Source organism: Anser anser (genome assembly GCF_964211835.1).
Source record: "Anser anser genome assembly, chromosome: 1".
Classification (NCBI taxonomy): domain Eukaryota; kingdom Metazoa; phylum Chordata; class Aves; order Anseriformes; family Anatidae; genus Anser; species Anser anser.
In genome coordinates, this window is record NC_139720.1 from 132,615,715 (window position 1) to 132,639,328 (window position 23,614).

A 23,614-nucleotide genomic window follows, 5' to 3' on the forward strand; every position below is an offset into this window, starting at 1 on the left:
TAAAGCCTCTCCATAGGTGATCTGGACAAGTCCCTCATCGGCTCCCTTTTAATTCAGTATAGAGAGACAGGTATTTCTGTGCCACGAGCCATACGGCTTCCTTGGATCTTTCTTTGAAGTATAATCCATTTTGAAGGGATGGTTGCTAGAAGAGCCCATTTCTTTCCATCACCTACAAAGGAAGGCTAAATAAGTTGCTCAAATAGAGACCACTTTACAGTAGCCCTCCAGATCTGGCTGAATGAATCACACTCAAAAGGCCTGGTAAAACAGAAGCCAGATGACGATCCTGGCAGCAGTAATAAAGCCTAACACCAGCAAGTAATTACAACCAGGGAAGGCAAGAGCCTTAGCACACCTTCACAGCTCCTGGGAGAAGTGAAGCCCATCTGGAGGCCTCGGTGATGTCGTGCCCTTCCCTGGGCTGCCGGGCGAAGCTGGGCCTAGGGGTGCTGGTGGAGGCCTTGCTGCTCCCTTGGGCCTGGGGCACTGCAGCCGGGAGACGGGGACTTCACGCTAAGCTCTGCTGGATGCTGTACAAACCCCAGGGTTTGGGTTTTTTTTGAATGTGTGGTAGAGGTACTGCCAGGTCTGGAATTGCTTGTTTTGTTGTTTGTTTGTTTGTTTGTTTTAAAATGGGATCTATTTATTCACTGGAAACTCAGTTTCCAGCTGATCTGAAAGTATTCGTGTACTGGACCAGTTAATTAATTAGTTCAGCCAATGCAAAATGAATAGGGAATTCATGAAAGCATCTGGCCTGGGCATTTTAGAAGTACAGAAGTGAATTTGTGCTGAATCTCAAGCAGCACTGGGAAATGGACAAACAAAATCTTCCTCGCAAAAGACAGGTTTTAATCCTAATTTTAATTTACTCTTTCTGAGTAAGCAGATGTGTTAGCCACTGGACTTTCAGGGTCACAGAGGAGGGAGGGAAGAGCAGAGCTGTCTTTATCCACTTATATCCAGGACTGCATTTAGGAAGGAGAGGAAAAGCGTGTCGGAGCAGGTGAGAGCAGCATTGCCAGCCACATGGTTACCAGACTCTGGACCCTCTTCCAATGACTATTTAAACTTCTACATAAAACTGAACAATTTTAAACAATGTTTTTGTTAAACAAGGAGGACACCTCAGATCACCATTTCTTTCTGATGGGCGTCTTTATTTTCCAACCTGTGGGGACTTCACACTCGTGCCCAAGGAGGAGAGAAGGGCACTGGTGGACGTGCATATGGTCACGCACAACGCTGGGCAAGGTGCCGAGGCTGGCCCTGGGCAGTGTGGGGATGTCTGTGTTTGCAGATAATAAAACTGCAAGTTTGGCCTACTTTGAGAAAGGACTACCTAAAACTCAAAGCTTCCTTTAGAGTTTAAAAAAACTCCTAGATAATGAAAAAGATGTCACCTGCACCCCGGTTACTATTTTCAAACTGACAGAGGTGAGTATATAAGTCTCCATACGAAAATGCAGAAGGAAAGAAACAAAAAGGGTTGGACTGAAAAGCACTTTCTCGTGCAGAAAATAATAAATGTGTGTGGTAGCCTGCCAAGTGGGGTTACTGAAGTAGAAACACACTGTTCACTCGAGGACAAGAATCATACAATCACTTCGGGGATTCTGAGTGTTGAATATAGAAGAGGAATCTGGCTTTTCTCCTAAAAAAAAAAAAGGTTTAAAAGGGTGAGATGATGAACAAACTCTTTGTTACACCCACAGGCTATTTCTGTAGCTAAAGGTTACCAGATACGCTTTTGCCCAGGCTGGTATCTTCAATACATAGCTGTGGCCTGCTTTCTTATAACAAGGAAAGTTGGAGCCCTGAAGGAGCTCAGAACTGCAAGGAGGTTCTTCTGAAATCTTCCCCAAAACCAAAATGTCCCCATATGATAGCACTAAGGTGCTCTGTGAAAAGATCAGCGAGTTTAAAAAATAAAATAGGTAGTGCTCTGAAATAGCAGCTTTGTCCCATTGGGAGTTTTCTGTGGGCGAAAATTATTTTAGAAGAACCTGTTGTTGATCCTTCTGTGAGCTGGCAGTGGTAAATGAGTGGTGGGACCTGGGGAGCTGGCAGACTCCCCTGTAAAAGGAACAATGGCTCTAATAAAAAAATAAATAAAAAGGAAGAAAGAATGTTTACAATGGATAATGTGTGCTTTGTTTCCCCATGACACCTATTGACAGATCAGTTTCCGAACCTTCAGGCCCTCCCACCCTTGAAGGGCCAAGATTTGCAGTTAGAAACATTTATGCATGGAATAGAGGGCAATGTGGATGTGGGATCACCAGAAGGAATGGTGGGGAGGCAGGATGGAGCAGCATGGGGCCATAGTGACAAGACTGGCAGGTCAGGTAGCACAGCCACATCCAGCCTCTCAGCACACCCTGACCAGGAAAACAAGGAAGACCCAAAAGAAGAGAGGGGGCTGAAGCCGTGTATTGTTGGGGGTGGGGAGAGCAGGAGCCATAGGAGAGAAAAGTGCATAAGCAAATGAGCAGTGCTGCTAGCGACCTGGAGAGGTAGGGCAGGACAGGGAGACAACAGCTCTCCGTCCCTATCTGGTCCTATGGGATCCAAGAGCAGCACATGGTCACCAGGCTATGGGGAAGCCTGGAGACATGCTGAGGCCTGCTAGCCAGCATGTCTTGTCCTGTGTCACCAAAAGTAATTTTGTCTGATCCCTGGTGGTGGTGAGAAGGAGATTATGAGAATATGTGTAAGCAAAGGCAGTTCACTGCCTCCTCCCATATTGTCCGGTGTTGAGCTTTGCTACCACAACATTGCTACACAAGTACTGGGACAGAGTAATACTGTCTTTTATTCTGCTTTTCTTCTAGCCTTAGGGCTCCTTTATTCTTCCTTGTGTAATAGACAAGACTCAAGAAGTGACCTTCAAAACGTCCCCCCTTCTTCATAGTTTTACTGTCATCTGGCAATTTGAACAGTACTCGTGGGAAATACCAGGCCTATATAAGCTCAGAGGGCCTGTCATCTAGTTCTCCTTTTCCCCTGTGCTGGTGAAGGGGTCCAATGGCAACACAGCAGTTGCACATCACACATCAGTAGACTACGGGCTGTTTTCAGATCCTGCCTTTCTCAGCCTTCTGCCTTTTTCTTTTATCCATCCACCTGGGAAGGGGATGCTCAGACTGGATCATGTAGTGGGGGACACCTGTGCTGACTATAACTGCCCCAGGAATTATAAGGTTGTCTCTGGGGCTGTGAGGCTGTGCTGCTGGTAGTGGTTTTGCTCCAGCTGCAGTGGCTGGGTTAAATGCTGAACCTGCTAAGGTAGGTGTTCGCACCTGTGTAGGGCTTGGAGGTCAGGGCCAGCAGGAGTCCTGGCTGGGCACAATATGGGTGGTTGTGGGGAGGGGAGGTGGTGTGGGCATCTCCTTCCTGCAGGCCTGGGGAGATAAGGTCAGTTGAAAAGCTGGTCCTGTTCTCCAAGGATAAGGAGGTGCTGCCTAGTGCTCAGAGTCTACACTGAAGTCTACATCCAGGAGCTTCTGGCAGTTTGTGCATTGCTGGGCAGTAAGTTGCCTGAGATAATCTGTTTTTTGTTGTGCAGAAAGGTCAAAGCCCTTAGGGTCAGGGGGTGTGGGTAGGGCCTATGGTGGTTTAAGGCACAGGGGAAGTTGCAGGTGCACAGGGCCAACAACATGTTGTGTGCTGGGAATGAATAAGAAGCCTCAGGCTCTGGGGTTGTCTGTTTGACACTTTCAAACTCACCTCAGGCACTAAACAAGGGCTCTCCCTGACAGCCCAGCAAGCTGGGTGAGGAGTACCCTGCACACCAGGCAGCTTGGGTGGAAACACCAGCTTGGAGCATCTAGGTTCCAGGTAATTCTGGCTTAAATAAAGCATGTTCCTAGCCTTGTTCTGCTTCACAAGTTTCAAACAAGTGGATGGCAATGTTTAAACCCAGGCTGGCAGGTAGATAATTATCAGGGAAGGAAGTACTGTGTCTTAATAAAACACTTGTCTTAATAAAAAACTTGTCTGAATAACCAGGGGCCAGTTATTCATTAGGTGGAGGGAGAAGGTAGGGTATTGCAGCAGTCACTTAGCTGGTGGCTTTGGGCTCCACCTTTGGACGAGCCCCCTTGGGAAGGCAGCAGCATGGGCCCCTGCCAGTTGGTAGCAGAAGTTGCTACTTAACTGCTACCGCAGAAGCAATTTGAATGTGCCATGAAGACAAAGGAAAGGGGCTGAAAAAAATGCAATAATTCCAGGGGAGAAAAAAAAAATAAAATCTGTTGGTAAAGGAAGTTCCTTGTTCCTGTGGCTGCCATTGAGCAGACATCTGATCCTCGCTGCAGGTAAGCAATGAGCAACTGAATTACTCCCAAGACATGCTGCAACGGGGCAGTGCAGACTTCAGCTCCTTGTCACCTAAGCTCTGGCTGAGGTGCATGTTCTAGTTGCATTTGTTGTAGGTGGTCTTGGTTTCATTTCATTTTTCTGTGCTCTTCCCCTTGGTCCCTGTGATCTTCTTACACAGGTGGACTATTAGGTCTGCCTTGTGTACAGAAGAGAGAGCAGGAGCCTGATTGTTCCTGCAAGGAGAGATGTTCAGCAGATTTTCAGTTTACTATTCATATTAACCTCAGGCAATTTTCTGCTCCGTGTTTTAGGGAGTGAGCAGGGAGAACATGTAGACGTCCTTCTCTCTAATAACAAAGGATTAGCTTAAGCACACAGTAAGGAACATCAGGAATGCAGATGGCAATGGAAGAACAAAAGTAACCAGACAAGACTGTGAAGAGAGAAAGCCTCTCTATCCCTTTTCATAGAAAAGATTTAAAAAAAATATCTTCCATGACCTTTTTTCCTTCAAACAAGTGAGCAATACCCCGTGTCAAGTCTGATCAGTCCCAACAGAGTGGATTGGGACAGAGTTGAGTGGAGTACAAGGCAAGGAAAGAAACTTGGGCACTGGAGACAATAAAACCACATTATTAATTTAGTGCAGCTTTGTGGTCAGAGATTTTTTGTCATGTTCTGCTGAACTGGAGCTCAGTTCATTACTGTAAAATGTAGATAACTTCTCCCATGTTTTCTGAGGTATGTCACAACATACACAGTGAAGCACTGGGCACAGCTCAAAGCCAATAACAGCTAGATAAGATCAGATTTTTCAGGACATGTTTTATATTTACAGCTTAGTAATGGGTTCCATCCTGTCCATCTCCCACCCCCTCACCCCTTTTTTTGAAATAGCTAGTGTTACTATAAACATTTCTAGGCACAGCAAGAAGCACTTCTACAATTTCTCTTCTACATTTCTTCTCTTCCTACAACAGTTCATATTAAAAAGGGACAGGAAAGTCTACTGCATATCCAGTGTATAGCTAGGATTGGTCTTGTCATTTAAAGCCAGAAGTTGACTCATGCTGACCCTCAGGTTTGTATTCACCTCTGAACAAATCTTAACAGGTTTGTTTGGCAGGAGGGAGAGAGGAAAAACTGGTACCAAAATCAGGATGCTTTTGCCACTTGGCAAATTTCCTCATCACATCTTTGCAGATAGCCTGGTGGATTTGCTGCAAGTTCCTTAACAGCTGTAGAGATGACTCTCCCCAGCAGCAACTCCTTGTGACTGTGACTGCTACCGTGAGGAGCAGACCTGACTTTTGTCCTGGTGGCAGCTATTGATACAGGCCTTGTGCAGTCCTGTGTGACTGCAGCAAGAGCAATGCTAGCCCTCCCTCAGAGCACTGGGACTCCATGCTACCTCCGTGTCCTCCATCTCCACCCCTTCACAGCACCGATACCCCTCTGCAGCCCACCCCTCAGTGCCTGCAAGTTTTGAGAAGGATGAAGGCCTGCATGAGGAGCATCAGGCGGGAAGGTTATGAGCCCCTGGTGTTTCCCATCTTCAGCCTAGCTTCAGCCAAGATCTCAAGCAGCCACACAGCCATCTCCCCCTGCCAACCCACAGGCTTTGCTCTGTGACCAGCACAGCCTTCTCCAATTTGGAGAAGTCATTGTGGAGCAGAGTTGAGATTATACTGTAAGGATTAGCATCGTATGACCAGAACTTCTTACACTTGTTTCCAATCACCCAGCAGGAGATGTTGTTTATTTGGCAGGAATAAGCAAACACACTAGCACGGCAACTGAAGCAGATCTTTCCACTTAGAAAGTTTCTGCTCACTGCACAACTGCGTTAATGTAAATCCTTTATAATTGGATCAACAAGAGCTGTGCTGAATGCCTCGATTCTTCCACCGAGCGACCAGGCTGCTGGGCTGAGTTCCTCATGGCCAGAACCCAAACCCTGCCAACCTTCTCCCTAGCCAAAATAGATGTTCAATGAGAGGGGAGAAAGGGAAAAAGAGCTTTCCCTAAATATATCCATATGGGCCTCACCTTTCAGCATCTTTGTCTAGCTGCGTATCTTTTTATTCAGTAAACTAAGACACAGGTCACATAGGTAGGCCAGATGAAAACTCAAATACCTGTTGCATGTCAGAGCTTGTGAAACTTTTCTGTAAAGTATGAGAGTTTTGGGCTGTGTTCCCACAAAGGGATTAACCAGAGAAAAAGCCTCATCACCCATCTCTCTCAACAAGTCTGGGTGCTAAGTTTCTTTTTATGTTTTCTGAACATTATACGCTTGTAGATACACCTGGACTAAAATAAAAGCAGTTTTGTGTGTGGGACCTTTTCTAAGGGCATTAAGCTCTGTTTCAGTCTTTTCTGCTGGTTGTTGTCACATGTCTAACAGCAATGCTACTCTGAAATGAGCACTAATTTTTGGGTCTGACTAAGTCACTCAGTCCTTTTAGAGACTCACGTTAACAGTAAGGCATTGCAAGCCAGATCAGACTCGTATAATTTTGTTGTTGTTGTTGTTTCCTGAATGTAAAAAGCTGTTGTTTGAAGAACTGAGGTTGGAGCTGTCAGAAGGAAATACATATAGACTATATAAAGTGTGTATGCTGTGAGACCGAGACCTTTGTGTGCTCTTCAGGCAATGTCTGAACAGTTGGTTGCTTTATAAGTATAATGTCCGAAGAAGTGCCATCATAGCTCACATGTAAAGTAAACTGTGATTTTCCTTTATTTTAAGTATCAGTTTCTGGAGATTTTAGGGGGCACGTAAGGATAATACGTGTGTGAATACAAAGTAAAGCTTTGCATGATCACAGGTATGACTGGGATGGTTTCCCTACCTTGGAGGAGAACAACCAGGGAAAGGCAGCACCAGAGCCCTCCTTTCACCTCATCTCTCATCCCAAGTACAATGTGAGTCCTCTTCTAATGCCTATTTGCAGAGGCAGGAGCAATAGAAAACTGTTTCTCAGTATTTACCTTAGTATTGAATGATAGATGTTCAAAGAAGTTAATGAGGTATGCACAGATGAAGTAGTTTAGCAAGGACTTGTTATGCCATAGAGTTTCAGGCAGCTCAGAACAGAAATTCACAAAATCCCATGTCAGAATTATTATTAACTGATGTCACTATGCTAGCTAGCTACACTCAATACTTCTTTTTAACCTGATTTTTCTCACAAGGCAAACATTTATAAACAGAATCTCCAGCTTTGGTAGCATCCCCATTCTGCTGCTGTTCCAAAACACAGCATGATGTCTCAGGCATCACCTGGGGTAGTCCAGTTGCACACAAGCAATTTGTTCTCTTATGGTCTGGGGAGGCTGCTCTGCCTGGAGCATTGGGATGAGGGAGGCTTCCACACAGTTCCCCAGATCTCTCCTTTGGGGAAGGCTCTGGCTGGAAAGGCAGGCTTTGTTGCTATCAGTGGGTCCTGAGACCTCCATTACTGTGGGAGGCAAGAGCACATATGGGAGTGCACATGGTAGAGCAGAAGGTTCAGCAGTAGCTTTGAACAAGTGATCCCCTAACCTTCTGTCTTACCCAAGTAGGGTTCTGCCCCATTTTTTCATGTAAAACGTTAAGATGAATATTCCTAGGCAGCTCATTACTATGTCAGGAAGCTGCTGGATTTTAAAGAGGATGATGTGCTATGGCTTTCAATCGGGCTGTAATTTCACCCAGGTTTTGTATTGGCCAGCAAAACCACATCAAATGGAGTGAAGCCTTGAAGGCTTTCAAGTGCTCTGTTAGTACTGCTTAGAGAGAATCCAGCAGAACATGTGGATATTAATCACAGCTAGGTTTCAGCGGGGGTAAAGGAAGGAAACAAGATTGCCTGTAAGCAGCTCAAATCCTAGCATTTTCAAGGGGAATTCCTAGGCAATGTTCAGTCTTCTGAGCATAAGGAGGGTTGAATGGATCTAAAGGTTTCTTTGGTGATGCCTGAGGTATGGCTAAGCTAGGTACTGGCTCTGCTGTTTCAGCCGTGCCTTGGATGCAAGCAGTTGGGCAAGCAGGAGTTGTAGGACTTCTACTTATATGTCATCAGTCGAGCACGTGTGTAAGTCTCCACTCAGAGTGGTTGTGGCCTGTCCACGCACAGCTGCCACAGGCCTGTGATGGTTAGGTGACCATGCTGGTTTTGTTGTGACGAGAAAGAGTCAAATGGACAAAAAATATCACACGACCTTAAGTGAGTGCTGGGAAGAAATGAGGGTGGGGAGTTACCTTGAGTTTTATAAAGCGTGGTGCCTGAAGCAGAGGACATAGCTTCAGAACCTAATTTTGTGAAGACCCATAAGGGCCTATACCACCCATGGATGGTGCTTGAGATTCAATAAACTAAGCTTTGTCTCTCACAGACTGACTGGGAGTCAAGTGCTAAAATATTACAACTGTATGAGAGGCCAGTGTGTAACTGGGTGAGTAATGCACTGTCACGTATTACTGGGGATCAGCTGTACACACTAAGGACGACAGAGCGGAGAGAAGAAAGCACACTCACAGCACAGTTCGGTGTCAAGGGATCTACAGAGGTCATCTGGTTCAGGTCCTTGCTCAAAGCAAGGGCAGCTCACAGTCAGAGCACCTTGCTCAGGGCTGCGTCCCATCAAGTTTTGGAACAGAGATTTTAAAACCTCTAAGGGCAGCCTGTTCCAGTGCTTGACCATTGTGTTGATGGAAAAGTTGTTTCCTTGTATCTTGCCATGATTTCCTTTGAGACAGCTTGTGAGCATTCTCATACCATTGCTCTTCCTCTCTGAGAAGAGTCCAGCTTTGAGGGAGCATCCAGATTCCTGTTGTGCCAGGGAATATAAGAGAATCCCAGCTGAACAGTCCCCCTCTACCTACACTGTGTTGTGGCTGGGGAAATGCTGTCTCCTGAAGGGGTTTTGTTAGTGCATGGAAAGAACACTGCAGAAGTGAAGGTAGGTACAAATCCCAGAAATTGTACATCGTGAGCTAGCACTGCTTTATCAGGTCTTTGTAACTGTGTGCATAAAGCTGAACACTCTTCTTTCTGCTTGCAGATGCCCAATACCAATTCTCATACTGAACAGACTTTATATATATATATATATATATGTATATATAATATTTGTCTCCACGGTTCTCTCAGGAGAACATGCCTCCTGTTGTGCCCCCCAAATATCTTATGTGTGAAACACATCCTGCTTGGACCGAAGTGGCAAGCAGTTGCCTCCCTCCCTTCAACCCCATCATGTCATGAAAAGGACATTTGCTGCAGCATTTAGCTAGCATTTCCATCCATCTGTTCTTCTCACTTAAAAAAAAAAAAAAAAAGTTTCTGAATCATTTCTTGTTTTCTCTGTTCTGTATGTTCTGTATGTCTTTATTTTCCTGGTTTGTCCTGTTGTATATTTCATGCTTTCCACACCTCTAAATTTCTTGGCTGTGAACTCCCCAGAAGCTTTCATGCTACTCAGAGTGGAGTCCTCTGGGGCCATCCTGTGCTCAGTGGTGTGAAATAAGGATGGTGAGATGGAAGGTAAGGGTTTTATTGAAGACAGGAGCTACAGTGTATGTATGTGTCAGTGCTGTGAGGGTCAGGAATGGAATATGAATGTCCTTTCTGCTCGGGGACCAGTCAGGGGCTGCTGTGCCAGAGAGGGCAGTTTTCCCCCCATCCTTTAACTCCCTTCTGCCTCTTGCTCTCTAGAACTGCTCACCCTGAGCCCATTCTGAGAAATTCTACCCTGAGGGCCTATATGATCTTCCTCACTCTCCAAGCCAAACTAGATTGACTTGGCAAGATCAGTAACATTCTCAGTCCCAGGATATTAGTTGCAGGTTTATTTTCTGGAAATGTATCAAAAGTTCTTGTTAAAGATATTAACTATGAATTGTTGCTCTTTATTAGGAGCAAGAAATATTTTATTTACTAGATGGGAAACTACTCTGACTCAAGAGATAAATGCTCTTTTGGAGTGCTGCTTTTGTACAGGCAAGCCTGGAGGGATGGGCTGGCAGATTCTTGTTAATCCCTTTGGAAGCAGGGTAGGGGAGAGGGATTATTTTCTTGAAGGAAAAATGCAGATTTGGCATCCTAAAGCTTTTTGTCTGAACGTGCTGGGTAGTGTGAATTTTGTTGTTTTATGCTAGATGCATAAAAGGGAGTCAGGCATTTCTGTAACTTACTCAATAACCAGTCCAGCAAGAATGTGGAAGACCCAGTTCTGAAAACCTTCTTTTCCAGACCAGGGTTTTCACATCTTCTGTCCTGTACCTTCACCCTGCTAAGGATAGGGCATGAACTATGAGCCTAAAGGGTACGTACAGGTAGATCATCCTCAGAGTGACTGGGTTGTGCTATGTCATGCATTATTAATCTGCAAGTTGTCATTGGAAAAAAGTATGCAGCAGGACATGCATCAAGAGCTGAGACGTGCTGGGAGTGGGAGATGTAATCCAATTCCTCCTCAAGACAACAGCTGAGTGCTTTTCACAAAGCTCTGGAGTGTGAACAAGGAAAGTCGAGGGAACTGTGCCTGACCAACCCTTGTAGCGTGACAAGCAAGGCATGTAGAAGGAAGATGATAAGAATGAAATACCCTTACACAGTGAATGGGACTGAACCTAATTTTTCCATGCCTCAGGTAAATGTCCTCACCATGTGGCTAAAGGAGGAGGCTGTGTTCAGGGGAGCACCAATACTGACCGAAATGTTTGATTTAGATCCTGCCAAATGTTTTGTTTGTTTTGGAAATGATATGTGGGATTATGTCCAAGAAAACAAAAACAAATTTTTCAGGGATCTGCTCTTTATTTATTTAATCCTGCTCTTGAACTGAAAATATCCATTCCGGGACACACAAAGCTGCCTAAGAGGGAAGTACTCCTTCAGATGCAAGATGGACAAAAGCAATGGCACAGGTCTTTAGGTTGCCCTGAAGTATCTTCAGGAAGACAGATTCTCTTTTTTCCTTGCATGTGAAATCAGTTCTTGCAAGTAAAGAAAAAATGTCTTCTATTTCTTTTTCTCATCTCAGATGTTTTGGACCATGCTGAAGTAGTGTTTGTTGCAATAGGCATAGCTGTCTATTCCAGTGAATTTTGAATTGGTTCCTTGCTAAATAATCTAACAGAATTCAAGAAAGCAGAAAAGCATGACTATAGGCGCAGGAAGAATCTGTATTCCTGTCACTCGTTCTCATGGTCACTTGCTGCAAACAACAATTCAAAATATACATCGTTTCCTTGGTATGCTTGGCTTATTCCACTCATTTTGATGTCTGAAGGTTTATAAATAATATGTAGGAATTTCAGAGGACAATGAAATGTTTTGCTTCTTTGGAGTGGAAACAACTGAACCCCTCTAGGATTTTTGAATCAAGGCCATGTGAAACACTAGGCTGTGTTGGCCCCACTGATTTGTGTTGAAAACTGAAACTTTCTCCTGTGCATGGCTGTAACCTGTCTTTCTCTTGTAACATTAAAATTGACCTCTCACAAACTTCTTCCTTAATAGCAGCAGAGCAATCATTAAGAAATCTATACTCACTAAAAATACACAAGACGGTCTCCAACTATGTTCAATACTTGCAGTGAACTCATCTGTCCTCAGGGATGGCATGCTCTGTGAACACTGTGAGTGCAGTTGAGGGCACTTGCACATGTACGGAAGTGATATTAAAATTGCTAGTGGTCCTTGAAAATAGTTGCTTTGTATATTTCAACTTGAGCAGAAAAAAAATCCATCAAGGAGGAGAAACTACTGTAATTTGCAAGAGAACAGCTTTCAAATGGGATTAATGGGATTGTAGTTTAGAGTATGTATGCATGTAGGTAGGTAAAGAATGGCCTAAGTGGGAAGAGGTTGTCAAAGTGTCAGCTCTTTCACTTGAAGAGATTTTGTCTTATCCTGTAGCTGTTTCAGGTGATTTAAGCACTACTGTCTTGGTTTTAAAGCCCTTGGAGACAGGTGTGTGTGCGTTTCTGGAAGCCTTGCTAAACATCCTCTGTGACGTCAAGTTAAGTTTGAATGTCCAACCTCAGTCCTTGTCTGCACAAAATGAATGCTAAACATATTAAAATATATATTAATATATGTATATTAATATGTACTTTAAAATATATTTAAATATATTTCATATATTTTAAGATTAGGAGTTTTGCCTTGGTATCTTAGCCAGAACTTCTCCTTGCTTACCTCCACGAGCAGAGTTCATGTGCAGCTCAAGCCACTTTTCTCCAGAAGAGCAAAGTTTCAGGTGTCCTTTTGTGAAACCTGTCTGCACACATGTACACTCACCCACTGGAAGAGGGGGGTGGGGGGAAGATGCTCCTTTTCAACTTTAAAAAAAAATAATCATTTTCAACTTTTTAGCTACGTGAAAAGAAGCTAGAAGAGCTGGTTGCCCAGCTTGCCCAGGGTCCTTGTGTCTGCACAAAGCAGTGGAGAATGGCATCTGTCAGACAGGAGTTTTAATCCCTATGTGTTTTTGGCTTGGGAAAACCTTTTTTTCTCCTTTTTCCTAAACTCATACTGATGGTATGGCTAGTTAGGCTGAACACTGTCTGGCTTTGTCTTACGAGACACCTGAGTCTTAAACAATTGTCTATTTTACAGTGCATCTCCCATGACATATATTGTTTTATGATCTGCTTACACTTCCTAGCAAATAAATGCATACATTACATAATTTATAGAATGAATTTAAAGAGATGAAGTGTTTTTTCTTAGAATACTGTCAGAATACTGTCACAGTCAGGATTAGGTCCTTTCTCTCAATGGACTTAAAATCCTTCTAATGTACTACATATTATTTTTTTCCCCTCTTAGGCAGTTAAGTATATTCTGCAAGCATTTTGTTTTGCTAGAAGATAAATATAGGGATAATCCAATTCCCTCTCTTCAGTAATTGACTGGATTTCTAAACTTTAGTGACTGGAAATGTCCTAGCAAATAAGGATTTGTTCAGTGAACTAGGAAAACACTGAACTTGGGGAATACATATGTTTAGTGAAGGATCTATTAATTTACCCTCATTCTCTCCTGCAATGTGCGTTTTGGCAGAATGGGCAGAATTTTGCTCAGCACGTGCTTAATGCAGTTCCCCAGGGTTGACCTCTCTGATACCCACAGTAGCTGTGGGTTACTACTGCCTTTATGGCATGTGCACAAAATGTGCAATCTCCTCTCCCCCATCCTTCACCTGTGTGTCCCCTCTCCAACCCCCACCCCAGGGTCCCTGGCTGCAGCCCCTGGCCTCTTCCTGCTCTCTGCCCCACGGCTGCCTGTCCCCTGGGGCAGCTGGTGACTGCTTGGGACCCTGTAGGGCTGGCACAGCATTTTGTGGACAGCTCGTTTAAAGGATGTATGTGCAGTGTTCCTTTCAGACTGTTAGGAGCTTGTGATTTTTAGGTCGTAAGTGGGCATAGAGGAGAGTTGAAGTCCAGGGATGACAAGAGGAAATGCAGAGCCATTCCTATCCTCTGCTCTCTACCATGGGGATGGGGCTCTGTTTGCTTTTGGGTAACACTGCATTGCTGCCCTCTTATCTTACTCCCTTATCTGAGACTTTTCAGACTCATACAAGAAACACAAAGGCCTTGGACACAGCTGACCTCATTTTCCAGTGCACTCAGAACAAAGATGCCTGTCCTGAGGTGTGCTTGACCCCTGCAGAAAGCTCCCCTCTCTGAAGACTGGTGCCACACAGGGGTATAAGGTTAGGAGAAAAAAAAAGAAAAAAAAAGAAGCAAGGTCTACCAACCTGTGTGCTCTGCCTATGTGGAAACTGTCTGCAGTAAAAGACAAAATTCATTATATACTTCTGAACTGATTTTAGGAGGTATTAAAGTCATAAAATCACTGAATGGTTTGGGTTGGAAAGGACCTTAAAGCCCACTGGTTTTCAACCCCTTTGCCACAGGCAGGGACACCTCCCACTATATCAGGTGCTCAAAGCCCCATCCAGCCTGGCCTTGAACGCTTCCAGGGATGGGGCATCCACAGCTTCTGTGGGCAACCTGTTCCAGTGTCCCATCACATGCTTAAAAAAAAAAAGTGTAATGAAAATAACATTTAGTTGAAACAAAGTTTCTGAGAATCTATATCCATTGCATTTTTTTTCCCATGGGGAAACCTTTGCTCCAAGAATTAATTAAATTTAAAAAAAAAAAAAAGGCACAAAATGACACTTCTCTGGGTAGTGGGGGACACTGGTGTGCGTCCTCGTTTCTCATGGCCGTGATCAGAAATGCTGAGTTAGTGCTCCTAGATTTATTGCGTCCTATCTCCCAGCAGGGTCGAGGAATTTTTCAGATGTGCTCGCTCTTCTTTTGTTTTGTTTTTGTTTTTCTCTGCACGCCTCCCCCTGCGCCGCCCCCAGCTCCCGGCGGGGCGGACGCCAGGCGGCAGCCGCCGCTCGCGGAGCGACCCCGGCCCCGGGGGAAGTTGCGGGCAGAAATTTTGGCCCCGGAGCGAGCTGGCTTCTTGCTCCAGCGCTGTCGTGTCGGCTACGAGCGGCGGTGGCAGAGGTGGTTTGGCAGCGGGTGCATCAGGGCTGAATGGGACTTTTAGGCGGCTCGCCAGGGAAGTGGGTGCAGCACGGGTTTAGCCCTTCGGGTGTCCGGGAGGGCTGGAGGAACTTCTCCCTTGGGTGGGCATCCTGCCCCAGGGGCTGCAGCCCTGCCCCGGTGCCCTGCATGCCTTGCAGTGGTAACCTCACAGCGAGCAGGTGAACTGCTGAGGTCCCTGCTGAGGATGCGCTTTGCTGCGGTCGTGTGCATCTAACAGACTCTTCCTACAAAACTTGTCTTTTTTTTTTTCTTTTTTTTTCTTTTTTTTTATTTTCTTTTATCAAGATGAGGGAATAGGACAAACCCCTGTGTTGCTTTACACGGTGCACACAGCCACTGAATTTAGCATCTTTGCACCTGGTCTAACTAACAAAGAGTCTGACCTTTTCTAAACCTTAGTATTTAGGGGCCAAAATACTTGGAGAGAGCCTGTACTAAACAACAAAACAAAACAAAATGCACCCGCACATGGCTTTTAGTTTGTGTCTGAGGACTTTCTGTAGCAGTGGGCAGGAGCTTTTAGCAGACTGAGGGAACAACAACCATCAGTGCCCGATGGGATTTTCAGAAGTGCCTCTGGTTCTTACAGAAATCAGTAGTGGAATTTCAGAGAAGTGTGATCCTATTTATTCCTGCTTTTCCCCTTGCTTTGACTGTTAATGCTTCATGCTTCAAAGAGTTTTGGATTAGTTGTTAGGTGTTTTTTATTTTTTTTTTATTTTTTTCCCCCTCTAAGCAGAGTGACTCTCCTTCATACTGTACGCTTGACTTGGAAAAAATTTCTGCCTTTTTCTTCCATCCGCTGTTTGTTTGTTTCTTTAAGGACATACCCAGCATTATGTCAGTTGGGCTGTTGGCCAATAGCAACAAATACATAGGGAATAAACTACATTATTATATGTCACAGCAAGAATAGGAGTGTTGCTGTAATGCACAGCGCTCAGGAAAACTTTCGGCTCTGTGCTGAGATAATTGAATGAACCCCGACATAATCCTATTAAGAAATTGATTATGAAAACCTGAACAGAAATTGGAAACAAGACTCTGTATGACATATCTCGTCCCATCCAGATTAAGGACCATCTGAATCCTACAACCAATTTAGACAAAAGCAATTGCAAAGCCCTGCAGAAGATAACTGCATATTCTATTTGCAGTTTAAATTAAAGATGGAGACCTAGTCATGCAGACAGGCATAAGCGAATTCTTGATTTGAGTTACTCTGTTGAATTACTTTATCCAGAGGATTATATAGATTATTTATTCTATGGATTTTTACACTGGTTTGGCTCTACTACAATAACAAAGACTCGACTGTTTAATTTTCATTGAAGTATCTATATTTCATTTGTTAAGCAAACACAGCATAGCTTCTGCTTTGTGACCCTGTGTGGTTTTATGTTTCTACATACACACAGAGAACTCCAGAAGCCAAACTTACCTTTGGCATCCATGTGTGAGGGAACTTCAGTATTTTATTCACTAAATGCATGAGATCCATGAGGTCTGAGATCCATTTTATTTCTCTCCCTTTCTTTCATAGACCATTTTCAAGTGGTGATTATGCTAAGTCCTTCTTCCCAGAAATATGTTCTTGGACAGTCAATCAAGCTGAACTTTTGGATGGCATGAAATCATGATGCAAGTGGTCTGTGTGAGCTTAATTCACATGCTGAGGCTTTAGGAGGAATGAAGTGGTACAAAAAATACTCAAATAAGGCTTCAAGAGGGCGTGTAATTAAATATTTTTTATTTCTGTATTTTTTTCCTATGGTGTGCAAATTTTATATGTAGCACCATTTATCCCCTGCTACATCTTGGAGATTCTAAAGCATATATTTTCATTTTGTCAAGGAGATTTGAGGCAGATTATAGACATCTGTTTTGTTGTTCTCATTCACCAGAGCACTGAGCTAGGTCCCATCATGGACAGGTGTGTTCAGCAGAAAAAGCAGAAAATGAAGTTTTGGCTTCATCCTAACACTTCTGTATGGCAGGAGTCACACAGAGGCCTTTGCAGTTTCTGTTCATGTCTTAAGGGTTCACAGTTATCCCGCCTGAAGAAGTCAGGGAAGACTCTGAGTACACAGGACAAGGTCTGTGGGAGGGCCGAGGGGCTCCTGAGGTGCTAGGACAATCTCTCTCAAGAGTCAGTTTGCTTGTGCTTACGCAGCTGGCTGGAGTAGGGCTGTGCTTGCCTTGCCCTTGCCCTTGTCCAGGTGGTGTTTGGTGGTATTGTGACTGAGCGGTTTATATTTGGGCAAGGCCTGGGGTACTAACTTTCAGGGGACTTGTGTAAGAGGCAGGGGTGTGGTGCCCTAATGTGACAAATCCTAATATTCTGCAGGGAAAGTATTAGTGCAGTCCTTGTCTGACTGTTCCCTCTGTCCTGAGGGACGTTACTGCCCCTCGTGGCAGAGGACCATGTTATGCTACTCAGAACCTCTACCAGGCACACATCTCCTTTCTCCAAGCAGGACAAAAAAGCAAGAGACATCTTTTTTAGTATCCCAACAGTTGTTTTTCCAGCCTTTAAGTGAAACCAAAGTAAATTCCTGAGGCCAATTCTTTCAGAGAAGCACACATCTTCTACAACAAGCTCAACCTCAGAATTTAAGCAATGCTTAGAACAATGTTGAAGCCTTGAACAATCCAGCTAAGACATGATGCACTACATTTGCAACAGTAAAAAATGTTCACTTCTCTGAACTTTCATGTCTAAGTTTTATTTTGGACCAAAACTTTCAGAGAAAATCTTAGAAGGAGAAGTTTTTGGAATGGCACATTAGAACTGCTCATAATGCAAAATCATTTGCATGTAACTGTTGCTGAAGTGCTTTTATGACTGGATTTCTGTTATGCTTTTATTACAGTGCAATAACAAATTCTTAAGATTTCTATAAAATGGAGTCAGTCTCCTCAGGCTTCAAGAAACCCTTTTGTTCTTTGAACAGACAAATTCAGCACTAGCTAAAGTCTTCAAAACACAGGTATTGTTTCTAGGATGTGTACACTGGTAACGATAGAGCAAATGTTATTAAAAGTACAGGCAATCTTTGTGTGGCAATCAAACCTCTGAAGTGCCAGTTTGTACTGCATAGACAGGTGAATGGGTTAGGTAAAATGAAAGCAGCCTCAGTTTTAAAACAAGGTAAAACATCAACCAGACAGTGTTAATGATTAAAAGTGATAAAAATGTGCACTTCATTTCTTCTTTGATGTTAAGGAAACTTAAAATCTCAGGAGAGTCTGCTTTTGTTAAATTTTTTAGGCCACATAATCTGACTGGTTTTTATTCCAGATGTGGATTACAGATTTCATAAATTGATCAAACATGTTAGGGTTTAGCTAGTCCTAAAAACTTGTGAACAGTTTGAGGTCACTCGTGAGCATGTTCCTCCCTTTTGACATTTGCTAGGCGTAGTGCCAGAGAGGAAATGGACACTTGGTTACTTCTGTTAGGATAGAGAGTTCCTGGGAAGAAAAGGATGGTTCACCTGCACAAACCAGAGACGTCAGGGGGGGAGACTGCAAGGCTTTTGCCCTGAGAGCTGTGCCCTGAGGGGCTTTTTAGGTTAACTGGTGTTCCTCATACCTACCAGTCTAAGAAAGCACCAGAAGTTTTAGCAAATTTCAGCGTTCTTGACTTTCAGCATTCTGAGTTATGTTTATACACTTAGCATGATCAGAGAACATTAATGTAAAGCATCTTTGGCTGAATAAGGATAAAATTTTCTCTAGTCTCGATAGGAAAATATCGATTGTATTGAAATATGATGCAATTTTTAGCAAAAATGGTTGCTATTTTAATGTGTAACATATGTGGACATTGTCCCCACTCAGTAAACTTGAGCGGCTTGATTTTCAGCTACCCAATAAAAAGTGCAAGCCCAAGTAAGTACAAAATTACAAAAAAAGTTACAAAAAAATGCAGGCTGTCACCTATGCGAGGTCTGTGCTTGTAGCCCTTCTGTTACAGCATACTGGCTTTTGGAAGGAGGAGTACTAAAGACAATAGCCACAGCTCTTGCCAAAAATACTTTTGATAGAAAGTGATTTTTTTTAAGTGTTAAGTGGGCTTTGAAGCCTGTGGGTTGATTGTATTTTAAGAGCATTCTGCTAGAAATAGAACTTGAGGAAAAAGTACCTTTACTGAGCCACTCCCCTTAGAGCTGTGAGTGAGTTCAGTTCTTTGACTTAATAAATGCTACTTTTACTCATTCTTTTTGGTAAAACAGCCTGGAAGTGCAGAGAGAGGGAGAAGGAGGGATCATTGTTTGCTTCTGAGTCCTAGTGTCTGCTAAAAATTACTAATGTTTGTTTCACAATGGGGTGTGAATTACTTGGTTGCAGTCAACCATTGTTTGGAAATATATTTTGGAATGTCTCCTTTATGAAAGGTTTTTATTTGCTTAGGATTCATGATTCTGTATTTCTTTCAGCTGGTCACATATTCTCTTGCTACAGTATTGCTCACTTTTATAGTAATGGCTTCAGCTAATAACCAAACGTTTATTTCAAACTACATCTTGAAGCATGGTGAAAATCTAACTCCTGAAAGCTGTATTAAAACAGGATCTCATACATTGTGCATTCAGCTAACAGTGGCCCTGGGATTTAACTTTTAATAGGAATCTTCCATTATTTCCTGGAAATAATTAAATAAAAGGTGGTCCTAAATTTTTGCAAGTGTGGTGAACATACTTTCAAATGTGATGATTAGGATTGAAATGTTTCAAATCTTTCTAATATGCTGGAAGACAGCAGTTGTTTTTTCCATTTTGTCTGACCATAGCTGAATAGCTATATAAAATGTATCTGAGTTCATTAGTGCTGCTTGATCTGGGAGACTAAGCCTTACTTTCGGGCTTGGAGGGAAAAATGGGGTTTTCTTTTAATACTGTTGATTAGGACTAGATAGCTTCCAGATGGATCAGATTATTTCAAATATTACCCACTACCCCCACCACCAAATTTGTCAGAGGGAGGAATGTGTCTGTGGGAAGGATATGGAGGTGGTTAGATATAGAGGTGGTTAGACTAGTGCAAGCCTTTCTTACAGAGTGCCAAGATTTGAACACCTAAATTCAAACTTAGGCTTCTGACTGAGTTAGAGTGCTGGGCACCCAAAAGCTACTGCTAATGGGAATGTGCTTATGGTTTGATAAGCACTTCTGAAGACAAATTTTCCCCTTAGGATTAAATTAATTCTGGCTTTCTGGGTAACTGTCACCAGGGATGAAAATCAAACCATTTGTTAACCATTTGACTACTTTTGATCAAAAGTTCTGATGTTTCAGTTCTTTGCCAGCCTCTTTCTGGTTTGCAGGAACTGACTGACTTTATCTCCTGCAGGATCTTCTTTATTTACTTACATGCAAGTGAACTGGTCACCTCAGCAGAAAAATATGGGGGGTGGTGATGTGTGGCTTTTGTGTCATAGTTGTCGGCTTTCATTGTATTCATTACATGGAAACATACAGATATGGCTTGGAAAAGACCTCCTGAATCCAGTCAAAACCTAGTCCAGTCCACTGCTAACCTCAACAGCCATATAATATAATATAATATAATATAAATCTGAGAAATCTGTCTTCACAGACTTGAGTTTTAGTCCCATTGTGCTTTGAAAGGCTGCTCCATAACTTTGCTTTTTAGATTATTAGATACCTTCCTCCAAATATACGTGAAAAACCTCAGTGAAAATTTACCTTGCAATTGGTTTACAGCTTCTGTAGCTTCTTACACCTGTGCAGAAGAGGCTACTTTTCTGATCTGACAGCTTTTTATGCCCTTCAGCTGCAGTGGTAGTATGTGCTCCATACAAGTGCAGCTGCAAGATGGCACCTGCATTTGCTTCTTTCTTTTCACTGTTTTTCAGCCAAATAGTTTCTGTGTTCTCCCTACAAAAAAAAAAAAAATAAGAGTTAAGGCTGAAGTGTGTCAGGAAGCTATTCCCGTAGAAGAGGTTGGTGTTTTTTGTTTGTTTGTTTGTTTGTTTGTTTTTTCCCTTAGTGTTTCTTAATCACAAATTATTTGTCCTAAATTTATTTTTCATCTTGATTTTCCCTATGTTTATCTGTTCTGCTTGTTTGGGATTTTGGGAGGTAAGTGTACACCTTCTTGTCTGCGTTCTCTGTGAAGGTTGCAGTTCACAAACAGAGTGCTCTGACAGGAGTCTGTGCTCCATCCCTTGCTTGTATCCTACTTTGCAAACTGGAAGTCTTGCTGTCTTTCCTCCCACCTCTCCACACTCTCAGGCAGAGTAGATGAATCAGGAAATAAGTGGGATTGTTGAATTCCTCCGACTAATCTGTTATTTTAACTACATGGAGTGTTTCCTTTAGCAAATACCATCTTATTTTTGTTGCAAGTCATTCTGTTAATCATATCATATGAAATTCAGTGTGGAAGACAAATATAGGCAGTCCCGAAATCCTATACGTTCCCCAGACTCTTGGCTCATCTTTCAGGGCTCCTGCATGTTCAGCAGTAGCATGGCTCACTTTTCCTTCAGCTGCCTGCTTAAGGAAGTTGGCCTGAGATGCTCATTTCCTGTCCAAAGCAATCCACCTTTAAACTATTTTGCATCTCCTGTATGAGATTTTGTCACTTTGCTTCATATTCTAACTTCTGATGCATTTGGGATGTTCAGCGATCAAACAGTAGTTGCCTGTCATATGCTTTATGTCAATAGTTTCCTGCCTTATGTGATGATAATTTCTAATAAAGAGAGTTTTAACTGTTGGTCCCACAGTGTCACAGTAGCAATGGTTTCTCATTAGAGATGAGATTGAATTCAGAGTTTATAGTTACACTTCCAGTTTCTGTTTAAGGGAAACCCTTCAAAAACAACTTCTATTTTGTAAGAAAAAGACATTCCTTGTAGTACTTTGTTTTCTGATTCTGGCACATTTTGCACTGCATATGATTTGGGACTGTTTACATATATGTAAGTTTTCCAGATCTCAGTTGAAAATGATATTTTAGAAGCATGGGGAGAGCTGGCTGCATCAGATGCTACAAATCTTACACTGAGTTTTCCTCAATGGAGAGTGAGCCAAACATTGCTTTGCTGCCTGGTGATACTGCAGTTTTATACCAGTAACCACTGTGAAATAAATACAGTTACGCTTATTCCCATGGGTTTCAGGGAGTGTATATTTGATAGGTTGTTTTCTGAAAGACACAATTCTGTTACTTTTTAAGTCAGTCAGGATTTCAGAAACACATCTTTTGTGCCCAAATACACAGCATGCTTAACTAGTCTGTCAGCGAGTTACTTTCTACTAAACCAAGGTGCAGGCTTAATTAAAAAAATATTTTTCCCTGGTTGGACATTATCTATTCCAGTTTTCCCTGACAATGTAACATAAGTGGACTTTTTTTTTTTTTCCCTGAGTTCTTCCAGAACTGGTTTAAGATGAAATTGGAAGTTGACACCATGAGTGGTAAGAAAAGCAGAGCTAATCAGTGCTATCCATACTCAGCTCCTATCCTCCTTTTTTTTTTTTTCCAGGCTTTTGGAAGCCTCAGGGTGTATCAGATATAAGCTTAGCTTCTATTCCCCCCCCCCTTTTTTTTTTTCTTTCTTTGCCTGTTTATCATCATTTAACAAAGTAATTCTTACTAGCCACCTAGAGCAATGGGGGATGGAACCATCAGCTGATTATGGTCCCATGATTTTACTGTGTTGGTACAGATTACAGAGTTCCTAAGGCTGTATTAATTAATTGGGATAATTTCCTAACAGTGTCCCTGAGGGCAATTCGAGCTTGATGTGCTCTGAAACCATTCCCTTCCCAGCCCCCTCACCACAGCTAATAGTTGGGAAGAAAGGGAACCGATCTGATGGGCACTGGAGCTATTTCCCATTAGGGGGCAAAGTTAAACAGCAAGATACTGGAATTAACTGTGTGTTATTTGGACTCAAAGCTGTTAAACAGGAGAGAGAAACATCCAGTTGAGATTTCCTCATTTTTATATGGCTGGATCAGTTTGCAGAGTGAAGAATGGATGTGAGTGCCTGACAATGTGATCACTGGATATAAGCACTGGCAGGACTCCCAAAACTTCAGCGTATATGGATGATGATAAGATGTACAGTTGAGAGGGAAGTGCCCATCTCAATGAACAGCAGCATTATGTCTTAGTTTTCCCTTTCTCTTTTTCATAAAAACAAAATTTAGGTAGATTCAGTTTGTAAATTAGGGCACCCACATTTAAATATCTATGTGTAGGTGCCCTCATATGAACTAAGTGTGACCATTAGAGATCAGGGGGCTGTTGAAGAGATCAGCTACAGCTTACCTTTAGATGAAGTGATCTGAGCATTGTGGTACCTGAAGCACTTAGCTCATATGTAGGTGACTTGAGCTGAATCCTACCCGTTACATCTAATGTCTCCTTCACTGGGATTTTTCATTGAGGGCAGCTGTACTTACATTAGAATCATAGAACGGTTTGGGTTGGAAAGGACCTTAAAGACTATCTAATTCCAACCTCCCCACCATGGGCAGGGATGCCACCCACTGGATCAGGTTGCTCAAAGCCCCATCCAGTCTGGCCTTGAGCACTTCCAGGGATGGGGCATCCACAGCTTCTCTGGGCAACCGTGCCAGGGCCTCACCATCCTCCTCATAAAGAATTTCTTCCTTATATCCAATCTAATTCTACTCTCTTTTAATTTAAAACCCTTACCCCTTGTCCTGTCACTACAATCCC

General features: G+C 42.9%; 1 long non-coding RNA gene across 1 annotated transcript in view; it reads left to right on the forward strand.

Moving 5' to 3' along the window:
- Positions 1–1,998: 1,998 nt before the first annotated feature.
- The window catches only part of LOC310900908, a 57,447-nt gene continuing 35,831 nt past the window's right edge, over positions 1,999–23,614 (forward strand). Inside the window, exon 1 of the long non-coding RNA XR_014585453.1 lies at positions 1,999–3,534. This is a non-coding gene — a long non-coding RNA (uncharacterized lncRNA). The remainder of the gene's footprint in view (positions 3,535–23,614) is intronic.